At 43.4% G+C, this 24220-nt stretch overlaps 1 long non-coding RNA gene across 1 annotated transcript; it reads left to right on the top strand.

The window, feature by feature from the left end:
• Window positions 1-713: 713 nt before the first annotated feature.
• Window positions 714-4540, top strand: LOC104874696. Its single transcript, XR_783849.1, has 3 exons — window positions 714-963; window positions 1663-1804; window positions 4485-4540. It is a non-coding gene; the product is annotated as an uncharacterized LOC104874696 (long non-coding RNA).
• Window positions 4541-24220: the final 19680 nt, after the last annotated feature.

Here is a 24220-nt window from a genome sequence, read left to right as displayed (position 1 = left end):
CTTCCCTTTTGCTTCTTATTTTCTACCCTAACACTAATTTTTAACTGGCTGCAGCACCATGGTAAGAAAGCACCACCCTTGAATGTCCTGCTTACTCAGCTGAAAGCAGCAGCTGTTCCAATAAGCAATTTGGTGTTCAGCACCTGAGACTGGCTCCCTCCTTCCAGCAAGACTGCAAGCTCAACAGAATGTAGGAAAGCATGAACAAGTGTCCTAATGCAGCAAGGAGAGTGGCACAGGTTGGGAAAAGATTTTTGCAATGCTGAGAACTGTTTCCTATGTGGACAATTTCAGCTAAGCTTTTTTTTTTTTTTTTTTTTTTTAATGAAAAGACTTTAAGAAATGGTTTTATTGTTATCCTATTGGGTCCCAAGTGGTGCATTGGTGAACATGACTTCCCCCCACCGAATCCCTGGTCTGTAATGTCTGCCAGTTTCCCTGGTGTAAATCTTCCCGTGATGCCAATTTCAAGCTAGTGGCATGGTCATGAAATGCACGGGAGAGAGAAGATGCACAGGTCCATACCTACTGTAAACTGACCCGGGGCGCCACGGGCTGTCTCGCTCCCCTACACCTACAAGGAAACAGCGTGGCTGGGGTTGGGCCCGAGTTAGGCCTGCGCTTTGTCATAGGCCACTTTGGGCAGTGACGTAGAACAAAGCCACGCCCAGTGCACACAGCAAGCCCATGAGACACTTGATCTGGGGCGATGAGGACAAACATCCTGTCTGGGCGTGACCAGGGCGGTGGGTACGGTGGAATCAAGATCAAAATTTCAAACCCCAAGTTTGATCTTGGAGGGAGGCACCACTGACCGTTTGGGGGACCTGGGGTATGTGACCGAACCCTTCATGTTTTAGTTGTAAAATAAGGATATACAAGCATACCTCGGAGATACCGCAGGTGTGGGTCCAGACCATGGCAGTAAAGTGAATCTTGCAATAAAGCAAATATTGCAACAAGGTAAGTCACACGAATTCTTTGGTTTCTCATTGCATATAAAAGGCTTACAGTACACTGCAGGCTACTAAATGTACAATAGCGTCATGTCCCTTCTAGGAAAATACACATGCCATTATTAAAAATACTTTAGTACCAAAAACACTTTGTGGCCAAACAATGCTAACAATCACCTGAACTATTGGAGGAAATGGACCCCATAGACTTCCAGTCACAGGGTTGCCCCAGACCTTCAATTTGAAAAAAGAAAAAACCCCAATAAAACCCCCACACACAATATCCACAAAGCACAATAAAGCAGTGCACAAAAAATGAGGTATGCTGTATAAGGGTTGCTATCTTAAAGAGTTCTTGTAACGATGGATTATTATAATATATGTAAAGTGCTTAGCATGGGGCCTCATCCGGGACAAGGGCTCCATGCATAGCAGCTACTGAAGCCAGGCTCCAATGCGTAGGAGAGGGCGGAGCTTCCTGGGAAATCATCTGTCCTAAGGAGAAGTGTTTGGGGTTCCCCCCCGCGGGGCTGACAGTAGATGGGGGAGCCCAGGGTCAGCCATGTCAAAGGGTCAGCCAGAGAAGGCTGCTCAGTGTAACTGCTGGTGAGAAAAAAATCAAGACGTTTTGATAATTGATGGTATATTTTTGCCTATCTTCTGAATTGCTAGAAAAGACTCTCATTCTGAATTTTCACTGTGACAGGCTATGAAAATAAAATTAAATGGATATGAGGTGGCTGAAGAACAACCGAAAAGTACAACATTGAAATTCTGTTCAAGGAGAGATTAGAAATTGTAGATAGAGGAAAGGAGAAGAGGTGAGAAAATTACCGTACAAGAACAAGGTAAGTGAGGACCAAGAGGGGATATATGTATGTTTGTAACATGTATGTGTACACCATATGTAATATATGCATATATGTACACATATGACAGTGTAACAGATGCTTGCTCTTCCTGTGTGTTGTTTCTCTGTTAATTTCCAATAAATTGCTTTGAAGGGATCTGGAGGTAACCGGGCTCTGTAAGCTTGAGCAAAACAACCACTAGGGGTGTATTTTGCCTTTTCTTCTAAAAGTCTATTATGTCCATCTGATGGGTCTCCAACTCTTTCTCCTCCCCTGGCCATTTTCAAGATAACAGTGAGTGGCATCTGAGACACATTAAGTCACACTGGATTAGTTTGCTGCTGGGACTCTGGGATGCCCTGCAAGCCCATCCACACTCTTTACCGTGGACCGCATCACCTTGTGCGAATCGACTCCACTGTCATCTGCCAAGCTCTGCCCTGGCAGGGACTGTGAGCCCCACCACATCCTCTTTCCTACCTCAGGGCCTTTGCACAGACCCTTCCCTGTGCCTCTTCATTAGCAACGGCTCCCCTCTCACTATTGTTTGCTTCCTCAGTTTCCCTGGGTGGTGATTTCAAAGCAGAGCTCATCTCTGTTTGTGTCCCTCTAAAGCCTCTTTTTTGTCTCCATAACAGGCATTTGAAAAGCTATATTTGGTAAGATACGGAAATAAGTATTTTTCACCCCTCTTCAAACCTGCCTTGAAAGGATTTGCTAAGGATGACAGCATGAACAAATCCCAGCATCTTAGGCCACCCTTGAGCGTTAAAATCGTCTTGTACTTCCCTGTCAGTGGAAAGGACATCTTGGTGGCATGATGCAGAATGTAGGTAGGACATGGCTTCCACAGACTAGTGCAAGCTTGGTCTCAACACTGAATAAGTATAATCAACACCTTTTTGCAGATATTTATTAAAATTTGTATTGGTGTTACTTTCCCCCACCCAAAACTTGAAGTAATGATAATGACAAGAAATTTTCTTATGTTTAGATGTTAAAGAGTTCAGTGCAATTTAATGTCCAAACACCAGGTCTGGGCTTGAGCTTGGCTTAAGGTCCCACTGAGCAGCAAGAGCGAGAGTATCGGATCTCCTCTTGCCAATTCCTCCCCGAGCCCTACTGGGCGTCCCCTGGCAACTTCAGGGTCAAGGTGTAAGGAGGGGCAGGAAGTGGGCCGAAGATGTTCTCACGGCCGGTGCGGTTTGCAGTTCTCTCTGTCTGTGGCTGGAGTTACAAGCTCCCTTGGGACTCCAGACCTCCGCAAGACTGAGTTGTTGGAAGGGTGAACCCAGCCCTGCGGTCACATCCTCCCTCGTACTCTCCTGTTCTTCTGTGTCCATCAGATGTTCTGTCCTCGCCAGAGCCCAACTGATGCCAGTGCCTTTCCCTCGAATCTCCCAAACTGTGAACTAATAAAACTCCTTACTTTGTAAGGTAATCCAGCCTCAGGTATTTTATTATAGTAATGAAAAAATGGACTAATACAACTCTTTTAAAAAGTGTTATACATGCTTGCAATGCATAATTACATTCACCTTGGCAGTGGCACATAAGCATACTGGATCTTAATCTTTTATCTTTCCCTTTCCCCTCCAGGCTCTCTCCTCATCCCTAGGCCCCCTTCCCGTCTCCACACAGTCTACCTCCCTGTTCCCCTTCCTTGTTTGTGTTCTTCATACTATTTATATTTTGGGGCACTAGTACAACTCTTGGCTGCCAGATGTCCTCTGCCAAAGCAGATAAACAATTGCTGACTCTTTCTTGGGAACAAGTCCCCCTTGTGCAGGAGTCTTGCACCCCGCCAGGAGCCCTTGGCCCGGGGGTCCAGGGGTCCCCTGCAGCCGCTTTGCTGTATGGCCCTGTCTGTGGCGGTGGCTCAGCATGACTCAGGCTAGGCATCTTCGGATGGTGCCCACTGGGCCTCTGGTAACACATTAGGCCCTGGTCCTTACACTTGGAAGGTCAGGTTGTGCCCAAAGCAGCCCTTTCCTTTTACCCTTTCCCTGGCTGCTACTGCTAGCCTCTTGCCTTTTTGTGTCTTTTCTGGTACCTGTGCTCTGGGAGGTGGGAAATCGCAGCAACATCTCTCATTGCTCTGTGCTCTTGTCCTGTGGTGGCCCTGGAGTCCTATCTCCAGTAACCTGCAGCTCTGCCTCTTCCTCTCCTCACAGGAGGAGGTGACCGTAGCTCAGTGGACCCATGACTGTCCTGAATAGGTCATCTATACCTTTATACTTTTGGCTAAGTTTCTTTGAATGGTGGGTTTTATTTATTACTGGGGCTTCTGCCAAATTCCAAGATAAAACAAAAAATTCCATTTGATGTGACATCGTCTGTAATTATTTTATTTCTTCTTTGTCGGGAGTGGAGCTGCGCCAGAAGGGGAGGCGGGTTCTCAGATTTAGGAGGAATTTGCCAAAGTATCCTGGAGCCCGGATGGACTGGACTCCCACTTTCCATGATGGTGCAAGCCAGAGGCTAAGCCTGGGGAAGCTCCTGGTCCCAGGGAATGGTGCAGTGCAGGAGCTGGACCAGAGCAGGCACAGGGCCGGCCCACATGGAGGGATCAGTTCTGCGAATAAGGGGTTGGGAGAGGGAGGGCTGGCGGGGAAGTCCGGGGTGCTGAGTGCTGTGGGAACAGTTATTTCCGATGTTTTCTTTCTGTCATCCATAGGTGGACCTTGCAGAAAAGCCTGAAGAGGATTCAGACAGGGACATCTAGGGGCAGGGATAAAAACATGGAAAGAGCAGGGCCAGCAGAGGGGCCTAAGGGAATGGGTTCTTCACAGCTCCCTGCACAGCCTGTGATATACTTACTGGCTGTGCCCATGTCTGGGGTAGGGAGGGCAGCTTTTGGCCTGGGAAACTGCCAAGTAAGGCCAGTGCAATACTCCGTGGTCACCCGAGAAATAAAGCTTAGGCTTGAACTGGGAGTGGGGAATTCCTCATTTTATTCATGTCTTTATTGTCTTTCTTTTCTAGAAGGAAGTCCCCATGAAAAAAAAAATACAGAGGTGGGCGTGGGGAAGGGATTTGGTAAGTGTGTGTTGAGTAGGCAGAACGACAGTACAAAGTACTAGCTGGGTACAAAGGGAGCCCAGGCAGGGCCCTTCAGGGAGACACTTGAAGGGTGAAGCCTGAGTCCCCACAGCTGACGAGGCAGCACGTGTTGAACCAGCTAGGCGTGTGTTACTATTATGGTCTCAGTATAGGGAAGGAAAGTTATTAGGGTCAAAGGGGTGAGAGAGGCTCAAGTGGGCACGGCTTGAGGCAGTGGGTTTGTTATGGACGGGTTCTGAGGCGGAACTTGGAAAACACCATTTGGCTTAGAAACTTGACGTCAGACTCTCCCACACTTCCCATAACCATCTGTCTTGCTATCTGCTGCCTCCCCCAGAGGGACGCAGAGCATGCAAATAGCTTTGGGAAACGCTCCCAGCTCCCCACCAGCACCCAACGGGGAGGCACAGGAGAGGGTGGTGTTTTTGAATCTCATTTAGTCCATTCCTTTTGCTGGCATGGACATTTCATTCCCTCTGGCTACAGATCAGTGCTTGTATTTTTTTTCCCTTCAAATCATTTTTACTCTGTTTCATCCTCTGTCACTGCTTCATGCTTCTACTGGATTTTAAGCTTCAGTTTCTTGAATGGGGATGAGAGTATATTCGGTTTTGTACAAACACACAAAGGAGAGCAGAGATTTGCAAATGCACGGCAGTTGTCACTGTATTCTAGGAAGTTTTGATCCATGAAACTTATGAACTTTAATTTCCCCTCCTTGGCCAGGGAGTCAGAGTGCAGAGAGTGCTTATTGTTTCTGAAGCATTTAGCCATCTGAAGACAAATTGAGTAAAGCCACAGAGCCATAGAATCCCAATGTTAGAAAATTGGCAATTCCCACAGTATGTTTTTTAAAAAGTTTTATTTTGTTCTTAATTGAAACAGAATTTTGTGCATATTTGGAGGTACATACTTGTGGTGTTTCAATTCACGGTGTGGAATGGCAACATTTTTCTCTTGGGTGGATGAGTCCAGAGTGCAGGAAAACTTGTTGGCAGGTGTCTTAGCTGGAGACATCAAAGCCCCTTTCATTCTTTCCCTGTCCTACCTGAGTTGCACGTTGGAGGAGAAAAGATGGGTCAGTAGAAACTGAACATATTTGTGCCGCTAAGTAAGGCAGAGTTTTGAATATCCAGCGGGAGGCAAGACAAGAAGTTACCAGGGCCCAGGAGATTTGTGTAGGACAGATAAAGAATGCACGTGGCTTTCCACGCTGGTGAGGAAGGGGAGAAGGGACAAAACTGATCTGGTATTCCCTATGGCAGGGAGTGGAGAACATATTTTGAGGTATTTGATGTCTGACTTTTCATTTGAAGCTGTTTTTCTGCTCTATGCTCTGCCTGCCATCCGCCACCCTAGCCCAGAACTTCAGCAGGAATCAGCTGCTCACAATGCCTTTACTCTGGTTAGTAAATTCAGAGGGTGACATGGTAGGGAAGCAGCCAAGGAAGAGAAGGAGAGCAACCTTGGAAGCCGGAGGGTCCACTGGGCATTATGATGCTGTAGGCGTTAGACTCAGGCAGAGCTGGAGAGAAAGAAGTGTTTCACTTCCAAGAGGAAAGAGAATGAACAGGAGGATGATTTAGAGTTCATTTTATCTCATTGCCTCTTTGAAAAATTCATACTTTTGAAGAATTCAAATCACTGGTCCCAAGCAATCAAGAGCCCAGAAGGGGCTGCCGGACAACAGACCTGTAACACCACAGATTGCCCTGGTAGATCTACATCTACCTGCAAATCAGAATTCTTTGGGTCTTGAAAACCATAGGGGAGTGTGTGTGTGTGTGTGTGTGTGCGTGTGTGTGTGTGTGTGTGTGCATGTGTGCGCGTGTGGTGTGTGCTCTCCCAGCCCACGCTTCTCTACTTCCCTAGGACATTTAGACACATCCTGTCAGATGCGTCTGGAAGGCAGACATCCCACTCTGGACAGGTCTCCTTCGCCTTCTAAACTAGGACTGTCTCCTGAGATGGGAGCAGGTGGATGAGACAGGACTGATGTTTCCTCAGCGTGCTGCTTCCCCCGGCTGGGTTTGGTGCTCTCGATGATCGCGAGCCTATTTTCTGATAAACTCCTCAGCTGTCAGGGCTGGAAGTGATGGCGGTGACGGATCGCCTCATCTCGCAACCTCATTTCGCCGCAGACCCTGAGCCTTGACTTGGCTAAGGTCACACAGCTGGAGAAAGGGTGGGGATTGAATTTAGCTTGCAATAAAACTTCTCCTGCTACAGCTGGCTATTATACATTTTTTTGGAGATGTACATGTACTATGTAGATCTACTGAAGTCTTTTAATTTTGTTTTTTTAAAAACGTGTGTATACTCTTATATTAACTAATGTGTCAACTCACTTTAGGAGAGGTACGATGCACAGAGCTATGCCCCAAACAGAGACCGATCCAGTCCCAGGCTCCTTTAAGAACAGTCTATTATTAAGTATCACATGTTCTCCAACTGTACCTTGTGTACGAGATCTGTTCGGAGAATTTTCAGTCCTCTGTAGGTATATTCAAAAGAAATTATTGAGGATCTTCTTTCCTAGTGACTGTCATTTTTGAGTTCTGCAGTGATGACCTAGGTCATTTCAGATCAATGTTTCTGTTGAGAATTAAAAGAGCAAATACATACACAGGATGTGAAATTTCTGGCTAGGCTAAGAAGCTGGGCAGAGTCTGTTTTCCCCATCCCATGGTAGGAGGGAGCCGGAAGAGGTGAGGTTCCCATTCAGGGTAGCTTTCCCCCCAACTTCAAAGTGACAGCAAAGAGGCTGAGGACACAGAGGTGCTCCGACAGTCTCAGGGGCTGGGGACTTCTGGGGAGATACTGTTGGTCTATACCTAGGACAGTGCTTTCCCATGTGGGCACTTCTGCTGCTCCAAGGGACATCTGATAATGTCTGGAAGCGTTTTTGGCTGCCATAATCGAGAGCAAGTCACGGCATCTAATGAGCAGAGGACAAGGATGCCGCTAAAATTCTTATAATACATAAGATGGCTCACACAACCAGAGGGGTTTCTAGTCCACCAATGTCATTAGCACTGAGGTTAAGAAACCTTGGTAAAACTCCTAGTCGGCATGAAGAAGGTTGGAAATATACCAGCCCTCCCAAAGACTAAAGCCCAGCTTCGAGTCATCTAAATCTCAGAAAGTCTTTGATCGGATTTTCAGCCTACCTGCTTGGCAGAAGCTGAATGAAATCATCCCGCACCAAGGCAATGTTACCAGGGACTTGGGCATACACAAATGGGCATTTGAGGTGAGAGGGAGCTAAGGAGTCAAAAAGCAGAAGATGCTAGGTTCCTTACATGGCCTATTATTAGGAAGCTAATTTACATCAGACTTTACTTAAAGTTAAGGATGTATATTGTAGTTTTCAAAGCAAACCCCTGAAAGAATGATGGTTTTATCCTATCTAATCTAAAATCCTTAGTATATTCAAAACAAATCAAGAATTCGAAATAAATAGAAAAATAAATAGCAATAGAGTGAAATTAACCCCAACGATATCAGTGGTACATTGAATTAAATCTACCGTTCCCATTTGATGGCAAAGATTGCTAAACTAAGCCAAAGAAGCACAATCCAACTAAAAGACAGAATCTTTCTAATCATCCTGACCCTGAAGAGTGAAATTTCTCACAATTAATGTTCATACTGTCAGTGTACCGAATGATTGCTGTGTTATGCCGTTAATGTGTGTTCTTGTTTAACCCTTACATTTGGTTTTATTGTTTTCTTCTAATAGATGAGGAAACAGTGCCAGAGGGAGGTTTAGCAACATGGCTAGTTCATGTCAGAATGAGGACTTAACCCAGGCTCTCTGACTGCAGAACTCACACTCTTTACTACGGCTAAATCTCGCTGTGGCTTAGTTCTGTCCTTGTGAATGGCATTTCTGGGGCTGTCTGCACAGATGACGTCCTGTTCACAAGTGTTAAGCTGTATTTCTCAGAACATGTTCCTTTATTTATTTTGTCCACTTAAGATAAAACCTCTCATCATCCCTGTACTCATTTGGCCACATTTTCACCCAGGATTCTTTAGTTGCAAGCAACAGAAATGAACCTTTCTTGCCTTAAACATAAAGGAAAGTTACTGGAAGCACATGGGAGCATTCGTAGGATTGACACAAAGTTCAGAGAAGCAGGATCAGAAACCAAGGCTCTTCGGGAGGTGCAGAAGAGGTGGAGAGAACATGGAAACTGCCTAGTGCCAGCCATTTTCACTTATTTCTTTTCTGTCACTTCTTTCAAGATCCAAATTCCAGCAAAGGAGCAGCTGATTGGTCTGACTTAGGTCAGATGCTTGCCCCATGGGTAAGGGAACACAGGACATTTGATGTGACATTCCCACCAGGAGCATTCAATAGAAAAATAACACCCAGGAGATGGTATTTACCAGAGGGAAGCCAAAGAGATCTGGGGCAGCCATGAAATGCACATGTCTATGTCCCTTTCAAAAATTCCAAGAAGTTCTAGTGTGTTTAATGAGCTTTCAGAAAGGAAATTTAATAGGATGGGAGTACACATACAGAGACAAAAGGATTAGGATCAATTATAATAAGATATAAGTAATTTTCTTTGAGTTCTAGGAAGAGGGGTTGGTTCATTTTTATTCTGTTGTTTTTTTCCTACAATGTGTATTTATAACTTTTTTGATAAACAATAAACTTTATCTTTGGCGATGAGTGGAGTGAGGGAAAGGAGTTCCTTTTGATGGTCTGAAAACATATTCACTAGCTATCCATTAACCACTGAAACATATGTCCCTCTTGGAATACAGCAACTGTCTTATATCTTGATTAAATTCTGAACAGGAATCCTGGGCAGGAACAAGAAAGACAAAACCCATCCCCAAACGTCCCAGTTTGTGGAGGACTTGTGCCGTGGTTTGAGTGCAGAAGGAAGCAGTTTCCCTCCGTCCTCTGCCTGAGCAATCCTTTCGCACTTTGAAGTTTGTTTCACCAATAAGGTGTTTCATTATTTTTCCCGCATAAAGAATCTGTGCTGTTAGGAGATGCTGTGGACACCGCCTGGTCCAGATGTGTCGCCTCCTGCCTTTCTGTGCAGTGGGTGAGACGGGAGGAGGATGGGGGTGGTGGGAAGAGGAGGAAGAACAGGGGCAAAAGCTGTTTGTCCAGCACCGACTACAAAACACATTTTTTCCCAATCAGGAAGGGTCACTTCACCTCTGTGCTATATTTGGGAGGCTCAACCTCAAATTTCAAGCCTAAGGCTGGGTCGTTAGATACACTATCTTCTGTCAACCCTTCCCCTGGCTTCCTGCTTCAGTTTTCATGATCAAATGTCTCTGCTCCCTCCATCCACTTAAAAAAAAAAGAAGTTATGAATCCTTTCCATCATTTACCCCCTCTCCTAGGTCCTTCCTTTTTTGAAGCTTTCCCATTTTTGGGTCCTTTTTCTCTCTTCTTAATGTCTCTCTTGGCCTCTCCACAACCTTTATATCTCTCGGAATTTCTGTCTCTGCTTCTGGGCCTTTATCTTTCTATTTAGTTCTCAAAACCCATCCCAGGATTCTATTTCAGTCCATCTATCTAGCTATCTGACCATGGTGCAAACTGGGAGGGAGGTTGAGCGAGACTCAGCCATTGTCCGGTGCTCTCTAGGGTGGGCTGTGACTTGCTGTTTCCCTTCATGCTCCAGGAGAACCTCCTGTCCTGAGTTTGGACTCTGGGTGCTTTCTCTTTTCTGCCAATGGGCCCAGCTTCCAACACCCAGATTAGAAAAGATGGGACATAAAAAAAAATTGTGTTATCTTGGCATTTCCTGTTCTAGTAGCAGATTTCTTGTGCTTTGATGACTGCAGAGTGAGAACAGAAATCGTTAAGCGGAGGGGGCGTTCTAGGGAGAGAGAAGTGCTTTCTCCCTTGGGGCTCTGGCTGCTCTCTGCACCCCTCCTAGCAGATCCCACTCTGTGTTGACTTGAACTATTCCAAGTCCATGTTTTAACCTCCCTCCACAGTCCTCCAGGAGCAGGGATGCTGTCTCTGAGGCCTTTGTGCCCAGTAGGTGTTCAACAAATACACGGATTAAAGATATTTTTACCCTCCTGAAGATGTGTTTTCAAGCCCAGCCACCCACTGAATATGTCCTGATATCCTCTGTGGCATCAACTGATTCAAGCTGAGAAGAGTAACGCTAAGGAGAAGGCGGCAAGTGGAGAAGGGGGTGGAGGAGGAGCAAGTGGGGAGGAGGAGGAGGGCAGCTACTGACCCCTGAAGTCAGGACCAGAGTGAACACTGCTAAAACACAGCCAGAGGGAGAGGATTCCATTAGTCCTCCCATCTTGGAGGACCTGATTGGTCCTGGATTGTAAAAATGATGATAACAACAGCAGCATCCCCGTGTTATCCACCGCCTGGCACCACACTGCGCTCCTCAGGCCTCCAGATGACACTCACATCCATCCTGGCAGGGACGACCACTTTCCACATCCAGGCTGCTAATGACTACTACCTACACCACACTGCAGGAACTGGTCCAAGTCTTTACATGAGTTAATTCATGTTGCCCCCATGACAGTCCCAAATGTGTGTCCTATTATTACCATCCCCATTTTGCTGAGGAGGAAGTGGAGGCTGGGGAACTTGTCTGAGTCTGCACAGCTAGTAAATAGGACAGAAATCATGAGACCAGAGATAAAAAGCAAGCTTTCAGCAAAACGGATTGGACAGTTTATTTGAGCAAAGATGATTCATGAATCAGGCAACTCTTAGACCCAAAGAGATTCAGAAAGCTCTCTGCTCTGCTGCATGGGCAGCGAGTATTTATAGACAGGAAAAGGCTGAAGAAAGCAGAAACAAAGAGAAAAGAGTAGATAGGTTTGTTTTTTCCAAGCTTCCTTTCCCTGTAAGGGTTAAAGCAGAGGCACTTTCTTATGCTGGTAAATTTACTGTTTAGGGATGTGGCTATTTTCTCTTTCCCAATTTCTTGGAAGGTGAGATAAACAACTATTTTGGCTTGGTGAGATGAAACTGTCGTATGAGTGACTCCATTTTGGTTTGCTGTTTGGGGGACCCGTGGAGGAGCTCAGTTCAAATCAACGGTCACCTAGAAACTATTGTTGCTGCCCGGCAGGCTGGCTGCCAAGCCCAGTCTCTTCACCATGGAGCTCTCTGTCAGGGTGGTACTGTCTCGGGGACAGCTTTGTCTCCCGAGGGGCTGCTGATTATGGTTTCTTTGGGATGACCAACGCCTCCTGACATTTGGGTCCTATCTTGTCCTCCCTGTGGTCACCCAGGAGGACTGCCTGGGGACAAAATGAAGATGGGCCTGGAGAGCTGGAGGGAGTGAAGGGAGAAGTAAGGGGCAGAGACTTACATAGCTGCCTTCTGCAAACCTGTATCTCCCTACTGCCACTTCTGGCATGTTCTCTTTCAGCAAATCCTGCCTCCTTCCAATACTCCAAGGAACCTGTGAGATTCCTTGAGCCTCCTCTTCCATCACACCTGTGTTCCCTCAGGTTTCTCCTCTAGCTGCCTAAAAGCCACTCAAATCCTCCCCTTGACAGGATGACTACTGCCCGCATTCAGGTCTTCTCAGCATAGTCTCGGGCCACTGCCACAGTGCCCTGACTGCCTTGCCTGCCACTTGCACTGATGTCTAACCTGGTACTTTTCAAACTCATTAGAACTCATGTGCCTGGGTTCCCATCTAGATTCAGAATCCTTAGGTGTGGGAAAGAGCCTGAGTGTGTGCATTTCTACCAAGTCCTCAGGTTCTACTGGTGGTCACATGTCCTCAAGTGCTACTGATCAGAAACTTGTATTTAAGGAGCCATTGTGCTAACTTGTACTCTATACAACCTTCAAGAAATCGCCTACAACCAGAAAACTCCTATCCTTGACCTTGACTGTGCTGTGACTCCCTATTTCCCTTAGGAGAAAGTAAAAACTATTTAGCATAGGAAACAGCTCACCTCTCCGGCTTTATCCTGTCTCGTAAGTTAACTGCTGCACCACAGAGCTACTCCCGGCTTTGCTTTTATACCCCCAGACTTATCCACAGTGCTAAGGACATAATACGTGGCAGCTGTTATTAGTGTAAGGTTATAGCTGATGTCCACAGAGGTACTATTATTATAGACGGCGAAGTTAGTTAGAAATATTATAGGCAGTCAGACAGGGATAGGTCCTTGAAGAAGTCAGTACAGAAGATAAGAACTCTTTACAACTGTGGGTGGAGGCACATTCATTGAAAGCCAGGCCTCAAGGCAAAGATGGAATGACTACAGAGATCTCCATGAGGGGATATACAATAATGATCAATATTCTAAATAGATATTAGTCACCCTGGATGGGGACCAAGATATCCTGACCCATTCCTTCCAGGAAAGATCCTTGTACTTTCCATACATATTGGCTATGTGACCTGCCTCCCCATTGGCTCACTATTACCTAAGTGACTATACCTGTAGTCTTATTGGTTGACCATAGTTTTGTCCCACCTCATGATTTTGACCCATTTCATGATTTTGCTGTATAAAACTTTTCTGAGAAGTTGGCTTGTGGGCAACCTACTTTCTGGGTCCCTTCCTGTCCCTCTCAGGCAGGAGCTGTCTATCCCTCAATAAATATTTCCTACTCTTAATCTTTGTTGTTCCTTAGAATTCATTCTTCAATTTTGGGAAACATGAACTCAGTGTATGGGACACCTAGCAGGTTGGGAGTTACATCTGTTTCCTCTATATCATCCCTAGATCACTTTTTGGGAGGTATGCTCTGGACTCTGTTTAGGATGCAGCTCTGAGTGTCTCCCTGGATGGCCTGGCTGCAGTTGTTAACACTCACGTGCAATTTGCTGCTTGATCTCTCTTTTCTAGGCTGGGCCAGACCTCATTGTTTTCTGGGCCTTCACTCTTTGGATCTGGTTTCTCTACATGTTTACATGGGGCCATCTGAAACCATAGCTTCGTGGTGGCAGCTTCCTTCAGGGAACTCCTACTAATGATGCTATTGATCCCATGAGTAATCTTAGCTGGATACCATCAGTTTCTCTATAGCCTGTGTCCCAGGCCCTTCCAAGGGGAAACTCCCTGATAATTGTTAAGTCATTATTGTCAATGTCCTGTGTGTTGTTTGTTTTTTGTTTTTTTAACCAAGCCTATGGGAGTTGGGAAGGTTAATTGGGAGACTGGATACACCATGTATTTGATTCAGATTCAGAGACTGCAATTAGTGTTGCTTCCTGAATTGCTCTTATCTTAAAATCCAGGTACCTTGGGACTAGAAAGTACCTAAAGAGGGCTGGGGATTTAGCTCAGTGGTGCCACTGCCTGCCTCACAAATGCAAGGACCTCAGTTTGATCCCCAGTACCAAAGAATAAAATAAAATAAGAAAGTGCCCAAAGAGATATGGATATGCTTAGTGATTAGATTTCTCACCCTATGCCCCAGCTCTAGGCAAACTGTTGTGTAGGTGTTTGGGTTTCCTCTGGGGCTCCAATCTCTTCTTCTATACAGTAAGGACTTAGGAGGATATTAACTCTTAGAACTTGTCCTTAGAAGTCCTGAATTCTGTCATTATGGCAATTTTGGCTGTTCCCAATTAGGCTTGACCTTGTTCTCTTTGCAGCCTCAGGGTAGCTTGTACCTTGAGCTAAAAACAACAACAACAAAAAAACAAAAAAACCCCCCAAAACCCCAGGATATAATACAACCGCATAAGAGGTAGAGAAGTGGGCTCTTAAGAAAATCAATTTGGATTTAGCAAATATTTGCTGAGCCCCCTGTCATTTCCGGTGCCAGATTCACCTATAAATAATCAGATTCTGTCTCAAGGCCTGCCTTTCACCAGGACAACTGTGTAAATAAGTAAATAAATAAAGCAATTAAATAGATAATGAGGCTCCATTGTCTTTATGACCGCCACAACCAGTTGCTTTCTCTGTTATATTTTAATTGAATTTGTATGTTTGATTTAGTTTCTTCGGCCTCTGGTTTTCTTTGACCTTACAATTTAAAAAGTTTTTCTTTTGGATTGAAGACATTTCACAAAAACTCTTATTTAAAAATCTTAGTAAGGCTAAGGAAGAGGACCAAATAGCAGAGATTCCTGATCCACCCCCAGAAGCTCATCTCAAGACTATTAAAGAAGCTGTATGTCAGACTTTGTTCTAGGGACAGAGACAAGGCTATGTGTTCTTTACTGGTTTTACTGTTCTTTACTGGTTTCACCCCTGAAGAAATGTTTTGTGAAGACAACTGGAGCATAATTGATTTGCAGAAAAACCTTGAAATACTTAATGCACACAATTTGATGAGTTTGGACCTGGGATTGTTCTTGTTGACTGTGGGGAAGCACAAAGATAGGACTTCAGGGTCATCATCCCAGGGAAGCCATAATCAGCTGACCCCAAGTGGACAGGCTTTTTAAGAGATAAACATTTAGGAGTCATCAGAGACTGTGCTGATTAGGAGACCAAGCTCTGGAGCTTCCTCCCAAATGCATAATTCTGCAGTAGCATTTGCCACACTACATGTGACAGCACAAAATTGTTGTCATTTTTAGCCAATGTGTTTCTGTCCCACTGTCAGATTCTGAGGACCAGCATTCTGATTCATTCATCTCCCTGTCCTGAGCATCCAGCACAATGTCTGCCATGTAGTTCTGAGTAAGTGGGGGAGTAATGATGTAAATGATGTAAAGTCATGATGTAGTGTACACCCTGGCAGAAGAGAGGATACTACTCCAGACAGGTAGAGGACATGTACCATTACAGTGACAGCACACCATGAAAGGAGAGTGAGTGGAGCAGTAGGAGGAGTTCCAGGAGGACTTCTTGGAATCAGAGCTTGAATTGCAACTTGAATGGTGTCAGCTTTCTTGGTACTGAGACACAATGCCCAACATCCACAACTCAAAGAAGAGAGGTTTAACTTGTTCATACTTTCAGTCCATGATCAGATAGGACCAAGACAGAGATCTCATGGCAGAAGCTGCTTAGTTCATGGCAATTGGGAAGTAGAGCATGGAAAGAGTGCCAGAGAGGAAGCACAAGGGACCAGACATGGACTTCAAGGTCATGCCTCTACAATTTTTACATTCCACATGTTGGTGAAACCAGTATCATGTGGATGATGCTAAGGTTTGCTATCAGGAGAAGCAGTAGCCAGGCCCACTTGGATCATGGCTGCAGAAGCCTCTGACAGCCTGGATGGATAAACATGGTGAAAAGAATCCTAAGGAACCAAGCCCTACTTTCAGTAGGCCCTTTTTCAGTAGGACTCCCAGGGACTTTCAACTCAAAAGAGGTTGACAATTCTTCACTCTTGAGCCTGCAATAGGTGGGATCTTGCTGAGATTCCTGTACAAAGTACTTGGTTTCTTTTTAACTGAACTAATATCTTCAGCAGCTATACCTCCTCTGGACTCAACATTACACACGATTACTTCCAGAACAAAATTTAAATTTTTTGATTTTTTTCTGCTCTGCATTTTTTGCCCCTGATCATCATTAGAAATGTGGCTCAAAGCAGGCAGCAGTATCAATCCCACAGCCTGAATTTTAGGCTATCATAAAATTTCCTCTACAAAGTTTATCTATTGCCCTCAATCTCAGTCTCCCAGAAAGTCTTGGTGCCTACACAAAATATCAACAAATTTTCTGCCAGAGCGTAGTTTACATGGCTTCTGGTCCAACTGCCAATGAAGTTTTTGTTCTTGACTGAAATCTCCAGAGCCTGGACTTAACTGCCTTCATTCCCATAAGCATTATGGTCTTCTGACCTCTGACAGAATCCACCGGCAGGATCTGCTTACAATTTTCCAGGGCTTTTGCAGTGCACATCTCCAAACCTTTCCAACCCTCTCTTGCAAACCAACTCCAAAGGTTTCTAAACTACATAACTAGGTATAGTCACAGCAACAATGTTATTTCTCTGGTACCTTTTTGCTGTACTAGTTAGCTTTCTCATTGCTGAGACACAATATAAGGAGCAGAGGTTTAATTTGCTCAGAGTTTCAGTCTATGATTCATTGGCTCCAAGGCAGAGACATTGTGGCAGAAAGGTGTAGTGGAGCAAAGCTCCTTAGTTCATAGCAGCCAGAAACTAGAGCAGGAGAAGAGTGCCAATGATGAAGGGGCAAGGGACTAGACATAGACCCCAAGGTCAGTCCTCCATGACCCATGCAGACTCACCTAGAATCCCAGGAGCAGATCCCCAAATCAAGGAAGTTGAAACTCTGCCTTAACCACCACAAATGACATTTGCCTATAGACTGAGCTACAGAAACCAATGAATTGAAAGTTTGCATATGTAGTAACCCCCCCTACCTTCTAAGACCCCCCAGTTGATGCCTGAAATCACCAGTAATACTGTGCCTTATATTATTTTTTCCTATCTATACATATTTATGATAAAATTTAACTTATAAGTGAGGCACTGTAAGAGATTAGCAACAACCAATGAAAAAATAGAACTACTACAAAGCAATAGACTCCAAAAAAAGTTGTAAGACTGTTGTCTCTTTCCGTCTCAAAATATATCATTTCACTTTCAACCTTGCATTCTCTTTGGCACATGTGAGTTGCCAGCATCATTATTCTTGTACTCTGGGGTCATTATTAAGAAAAATTAAGGGTTACACAAACAGAAGTACTGTGATAGTCCATCATCTAAGGTGATAACAGAGATGGCTATTATGTTACTGATGAGCAGGTAGCAGATACAGTGTGGATACTCTGGCTGAAGGATAACTCATGACCTTGGCAGGGTGGAGTGGGATAGTGCATGATTTCATTGTGCTACTCAGAATGTTGTAGAATTTAAGATTTATGAATAATTTATTTCTGAAGTTTTCTGTTTAGGCTGCAGTTGACTGAAACTGTGGAAAGCAAAAACCATGGTTAGGGGAGGCTACTGTATTTTCATAGGCACTGCACAATTCATCTATGTTCATTGTGCATGAGCTTTCATGTGCATTACTTTGCCTGTGCAATAAGTCCCAAGGGAGTGCTGTTAGAATTGCTATATACTATTAATTGAGAATATATATTCTAGAAACCTTTTGTCATTTCAAAAATCTAATCATTGAAAACCCTGCTCTGCACTTTTTGACATGGAAAAAAAAGTCCACCTTTAATTTGGGTAAAGGTAACCTGCTATAGCAAAGATATCCTAAAATGCCATGGCTTCAGGAAATGGAATTGTACTCATAAGTAAATTACTGGGGAAGAAATGGAGCTTGGTTCATTTGGCCACTCATGGACCAAGGTTCCTTTCTTTCATCCTATTTTCTCTTACTCTGGTCAATTCCTTAGGTTCTTGTCCTCTGTGTCATCCCTCTGTGTTGAAGCTGATATGAAAGAAGCTACAGAATCTCCAGGGCAAATGGCTTGGAATGATGCAGAAGTTCCACGTCATTGGTATTCCCATTCCTTTGGTCATAGCTGGAAGAGGACCTGGGAAATGTAGTCACAACCTGGCTTTTCCCAGATTTTCCTCTATTCCTCAAGAAGAAAGGAATGAATGCAGATGAACAATTGTAGTGTTTGTGTGAAGACAAAGCAATGAACGATTTATAAGCATATCCAAGGAATTCTAGCAAATGTCTGATCAGTCCTTTATTTCAGGCTTAAAAAATAAATGTTTCAAATCCTCCAGAACTCACAAGGTGGTCAAAGTTCAGATGACTTGTCCTGTCCAATATTAGAAAGGAATTAGTTGTGAACTCTCAGGATCTACCCACAACTTCTTCTTCTTATCTCCTCACAACCTCTTGCCATTTTTCATTCTGTTCCTCTTTTCTTCAAACTTCTTTCTTTTCCCAGGTTCTCACCTTTTGTCAGTCATTCTCTGCTCCTCCTGATTCCACTGCTGTGAAGGGGTACAGGACTGAGTGATGGGTTACACATCCCAAGACTAGATTTGGGGAAAAGTAAGAGAGTCTCGCTAATGTCTGGTTTCAGGACAAAGGACGTGAAAGTTACCTAACCTCTTTCACTATCAGAGACCAACACTTGATATGTATTATACTTCAAGAGGTTTTGGGTCTTTCTAGTTCATGAGTTACAAAGTACTGTCCTCTTATACAGACAATCTTTATAAGTACCACAGAAAAGATCGCGGGGAGTAAGAGAATGATGAAAAGAGCTGATGAACAACAAATGAATGAGTAGTGAATAAAAATGTGACTTTTCTGGCTGGCCTCTGAGTGCATGTTATTCTGGGATGCGAGACAGACGTGGCTCCTGCTTTTGTGGGGCTTACAGTCTGGTGGTGAAGGGAGCTGCTAACTCAGGCATTCCAAGGAGACTGAATTTTACAAAAGTGCAAGAGTCTGTGAAACCTGTAATTGGGTGAGTTAGGTTGGTGAGTTAAGCTTTCAAGAAAAAGCTTAACTCTTAAATGAGCTGAAGGCAAAGATTTACACAACAAAAACAAATTAGGTAGATGAGGATTGGGTGAGTGGGATGGGGAAAAGGACATTCTAGGGGTAGAGAAAATCATGACCAGGACCCTGTGGAGAGAAAGCATGGCCCTTAATGGAGCCCAGGCATGTTTAGTGTGGCTGTGGAGTAGGAAAGCAAGGAGTGAGGCCAGGGTAGCACCTGAGCTCGTCATTCTCCCCAAGGAGTTTGAACTTGATTCCAAGGGCAAGGGGAAATGATGGAAGAATTTTAAGTAGACAAGTGATACGAATAGGTTTGCACTTTAAAAGAAATCCGTCTGGAGTGAGAGTGGAGAGTGAGTTGGTGGAGGGAAGAGGAAGGGGCACGAGAGTGCTGCAGTGAGTAACGAGAGCAGAGGAGAGGCAGGTGTGCAGATCCATCAGGAGGATACCTCAGAGTCTGGGAGGGACAAAGGAGGGACTCTCCCAGAGAATCTAGTTTAGGGAGAGGTGACATATACATTCGAGCACATAGGACCTCATGCCTTAGTCTGCCCTGTCCCTTTCAATAAGAACGAGTCTTCCTGTGACAACCAGTGACAGTGGGTTGTTCCACATTAGGAGACTGAGGCTGGAAGGGGTTAAATAGCCCAAAGTCAGAAAGTTGGAGGTGGCTGAGCCGGACTGAAACAGCCCGTGTCATTCTCCCTGGCAGCAGTCTTGGGAGGCAGTCACGGTACATGTGCTGTCTCTGGGTTCACTGTGCACAACTGCCCTTGCATTGTAAAGGTCAACTCCTATAATGTATTATGTTCAGAGAGTTGGGGCTTCTTTCCCTCTCTGTTACAAACCACAGCCTTCTCTCACAGTCTTAGTCTCTGGACATAGTAGAAGAAAAGTGATGGGGAAGCACAGGTGTTGAGAAAAATAGGAAAAAAAACCACCCCAGTAATATGCTTTCCTGCTTTTCTTAACACCTGTGCTTCTCCATTCTCATATAGAGTACAATAAATAGAAAAAGAGTGATATGATGGTTTGAATAATGACCCGCTCCAAAGCATACAACTGTGCCCTGATCGCCAGATCTCCAGAATTTATGAATGTTACTTTGGGGGGTAAATGCAGGTTTAAGAACTGTGAAATGAAATGATTCTGTATTATCCAAATGACAAGGAGAAGGCAGTGTGAAGAGGATACAGTGGAATAAAGTAGGTACAAAGGAAGCCAAGGAATATCTACAGCCACAGAAGCTGAAAAAGTCCAGGAAAGATTATTCTATAGAGCTTCGAAAGGGAAATCTTTGCAGGCATGTTTCTGTTGGGATTCTAGACTCCAGAATGTGTGAGAAAATAAATTTATTTTGTTAAAAAAAAAGGAAAGTGATGGGAAGCTGAACCTATTCCATTTGAAACTGTTGTCATTTGGAGTTCAGAAAGGGTACAGGACACGTGAAGAAAATTAGGAGTTGAGCGCATGTAACCAGAGAGGTAAAAGGAGAAAAATATGATCCTGAGCCCAGAGAACCAAAACCTTTTTCCGTTTCCTCTGCCCTGATGAACCAACCATATGGCAGAGTAGAGAAAACAGGATTTTGAATGCAGCAGTTCTCAATATAAAATGTAACCTCTACTTAGTGGCCCAAAGCTTTTCAGCCATTTAGATACTTCTAAGCCTCTATTTCTTATCTGTAAAATGGGGCTAACTATACTCAGTCTAAGGACTTTGAGGTAGATTGACAAAGATCATGTACGAAAAGAGCTTACTGAAGCCTGGTCAGTACTCACAGCATAGAGTTCTCTCCTTTCCAAAGTCAAGGAAATTCTAAGGGAAATAGCGGAACCAATACTGACAAAAGAAGGAGAAGGAGAAAGAGAAAGAGAAATAGAAGTAGAAGAAAGAAGATATTGTTTACTGTGTTGCAAGTAGTTTAAGATGATGGATTCTGGTTGGGAGATTGGAAAAGTCTTCTTTGGAAAGTGTCATTCAGGCCAAAAGAATGCAAAAAAGAATTGAGTTGTGTTGTGCACGTGTACCAACTCCCCACAAAGAATGTAATCATTATGTAATGATTACAAACATGTCCTAATCAAAAATAACTAGAAAAGAATTGAAACATTCACCATATATTTCAATCTGGCATCCTATTGTGGTGTGTTTATTATAAGTTCCCTAGTAAGAAATGCTACAATTGACTGAATATGTGTCAAATATTCAAATTCATATGTTGAAGCCTACATTTCTATTGTGGTGGTATTTGATGAGAAATTCTCTAGAGTTTGCATGATTTGAAGCAAAAGAGATAGGAAAAGAGAGTAGGACCAGACTGTGAAATATTCCTCATGATTAAAACTTGTTTTCTCTTGATTTAAGTGGATCTGTTTGAATATTTGTCTGTTTGCTCATTACATGCATATAGAAAGATTCTGGATGAGGATGAATTGTTTTTTGGTGTTCTTCAATTAATACCATGTAGTAAGAAGGACCTATATTTATCATTTAGCAAAGCTCTGTTATTGTTGGTCAGCAGATGATTCTACCAATTTTGCCTGCCTTTAGCCTGCCTAACACGCTGAACATTTAAAGATTAAAATTACCATCCCAAAAGAGTAATTTGAATTTATCGATTTCAGCCTCTATAGCCTCCTGAGCCTTTCGAATATTGTAACCTTTCTGAGGTTAGGAAATGCTACATCTGCAGTTCTGCATTCTTGAGTTCAACCAGCCAGGGATTGAAAATATTCAGGGAAAAAACTGCATGTGTACTGAACGTGTACAGACTTTTTCTTGTTTTTATTCCCTAAACAACACAGAACATTTGCATAGCATTTGCATCATATCAGACATAATAAGTAATCTAGGAATGACTTAAAGTATAAGGAAGGCTGGGTATAAGTTACATGAAAGCACTGTGGGATTTATACAGTGAACTCGGGCTTCCTTGGATTTGGGGCATCCGGGACCAATTCCCTGGACACCAAAGGACAAGCGTATCTATTTTTTTTCTCTTCTCTGCCGCACCAAGATTCCTTTTCAGGCTACTCATTAGGCATCATTTCAAATACTCAGATTACATCTTAATTTGTTATAATATGAGCAAAATGACTAGAATCCTTAGTGAAAATAAAAGCCAGAATTAGGAACAAAAGAAAACAGACTTGGATTGAAACAAAATCTGGATAAGATGGATATAGGATATAAATATAAAATCAAAATAAAGGATGTGTTGTATGTTGTGCATATTGAGAATAAAAAACTCAGAATGCAATACTTGGGGAGCAGTTGCCAGTTTATGATTTTTTCTTTTTCTTTTTTTTTTTTTAATGAAAACCCTCTTGGTTTTCATTACAGGAATTCTCCAGTTGATGTACATACACTTCCCTAAAACAGTGCATGCCTTGGCCTCAAATGTCTAAAAGATGAAAGATATTCATGAGATGATGGGAGCTCCATCTCAAGCAGCTTAGAACACTATAAAATCCTATAATTTTTTTCTTCATTTTTAGTCAAAATCTTCAACTGTGTATTAGTAATGATAGTGTGTGTATTTTGGTCTTCCAGTTCTTTTCCTGCACTATTAATCACGTCTAGTTGGCCCATGCTGTAGTCATTAAACTACAGTAGTCATGAAATGAAGTTTGTTGCTTTAAATGTGCTTAAAGATTTCTATCTTGATCTTTACAAAAAATTTTAAATTTTTTTATTCATTAAGATTTCTATCTTAACTTTGTAGTATGTTTATACTTAGTTTCTTATAACTTGTGTGAAGACTTCTATTTTTCTAATTTCTCCTTACATTTATTAACAATAAGGGAAATGTAATAAAACAGCAGGTTTTGAAAAAAAAATTGGAAAGCAGAACTCTTTTTGAGTATAATCTTCCAGGAACCTAGTCTGCAAAAGCATAAAACTGATTAAAATGAAGAGAGAGAGACCCAAGGATTTCAGAAGTACCTCTGTGTTCTCTGAACCCTATTTAAAGACCTTGCAATATTATATTCATATTAATGCACAAAGGGCTACAGTCTGAGGTGGTGACTTATGAGAAAAGAACTTGGGGGCTGAGGGTTTAGCTGGGCGGAAGGGCACTTACCTAATGTGGGGAAGGCCCTGGATTCAATCCCTATTATAAAATTTAAAAGAAAACAATGTGAAAGTTACTACTACTAAATAGTTTGAAATGTTTATTTGCTGGAAAATGTTCTCTTGGGTTTATACAAGTCACTTTATGGTGTCAGTATGTGATATATGAAAATGCAAGTTGCATAAAAGTAGAAATTTTGGAAGTGGATGACTGTCTGCATTTCACTGGCATCAATCAAGTCAAACTCAGAAACCGTAAAGGTAAAAGGGACTTTATTTGGGATCTTGGAAATTGGAGTTTGGTAGACACAGGTTCAGACAGCTCTGAGTCGCTGTAAGTGTGATGGCAGGGTAAGTTGGAGCTTAGAAGAGAAAGTGGCACTGATCTATTTCAAAGTGATAGAAATTCCTTTGTAGAGAAAGAAAAGAAACTACATGACTGATAGAAGATGAAGAAAAGAGTGTATATACTTAGTCAAAATGTTTTTCACCAAAAGCGCACTAATTTCTTGATGGGCTTCTTGAGTCTCTGGGCCCGATCCAATTGTCTGGTCCTTCTCGTTGTTCTAGGTACCCTGGTTTAGAGAGTGGAACTGAGCAATGTTCCCATTCCCAGGCAGCAACGTGAGAACTGAATAAGTCCTGTGTTACTTTTCTTGTTGCCGAAACAAAATTCCTGACACCCAAAGTTGAAGGGGGAAATGTTTATTTATTCGGTCCATAGTTTGCAGAGGTTTCAATTTGTAGTTGGCTGGCTCCAAGGCGGGGTGGGATGACAGAGGGCGTTGCAGAGGAGAAGCAGTTCATGGCAGGTGGCAGGCAGAAAGCAGAAGATAGCAAGCAGCGAGTGTATAGTAGCGACCCTCTTTCTGCTCCTTATATATTTTCTAGGCTACCCACCCTTGCACTACAGGAGGAACAG

Source organism: Fukomys damarensis, unplaced genomic scaffold, assembly GCF_012274545.1.
Source record: "Fukomys damarensis isolate Sample0158 unplaced genomic scaffold, DMR_v1.0_HiC HiC_scaffold_35, whole genome shotgun sequence".
NCBI lineage: Eukaryota > Metazoa > Chordata > Mammalia > Rodentia > Bathyergidae > Fukomys > Fukomys damarensis.
This window is presented reverse-complemented; position numbering and strand designations above follow the sequence as displayed.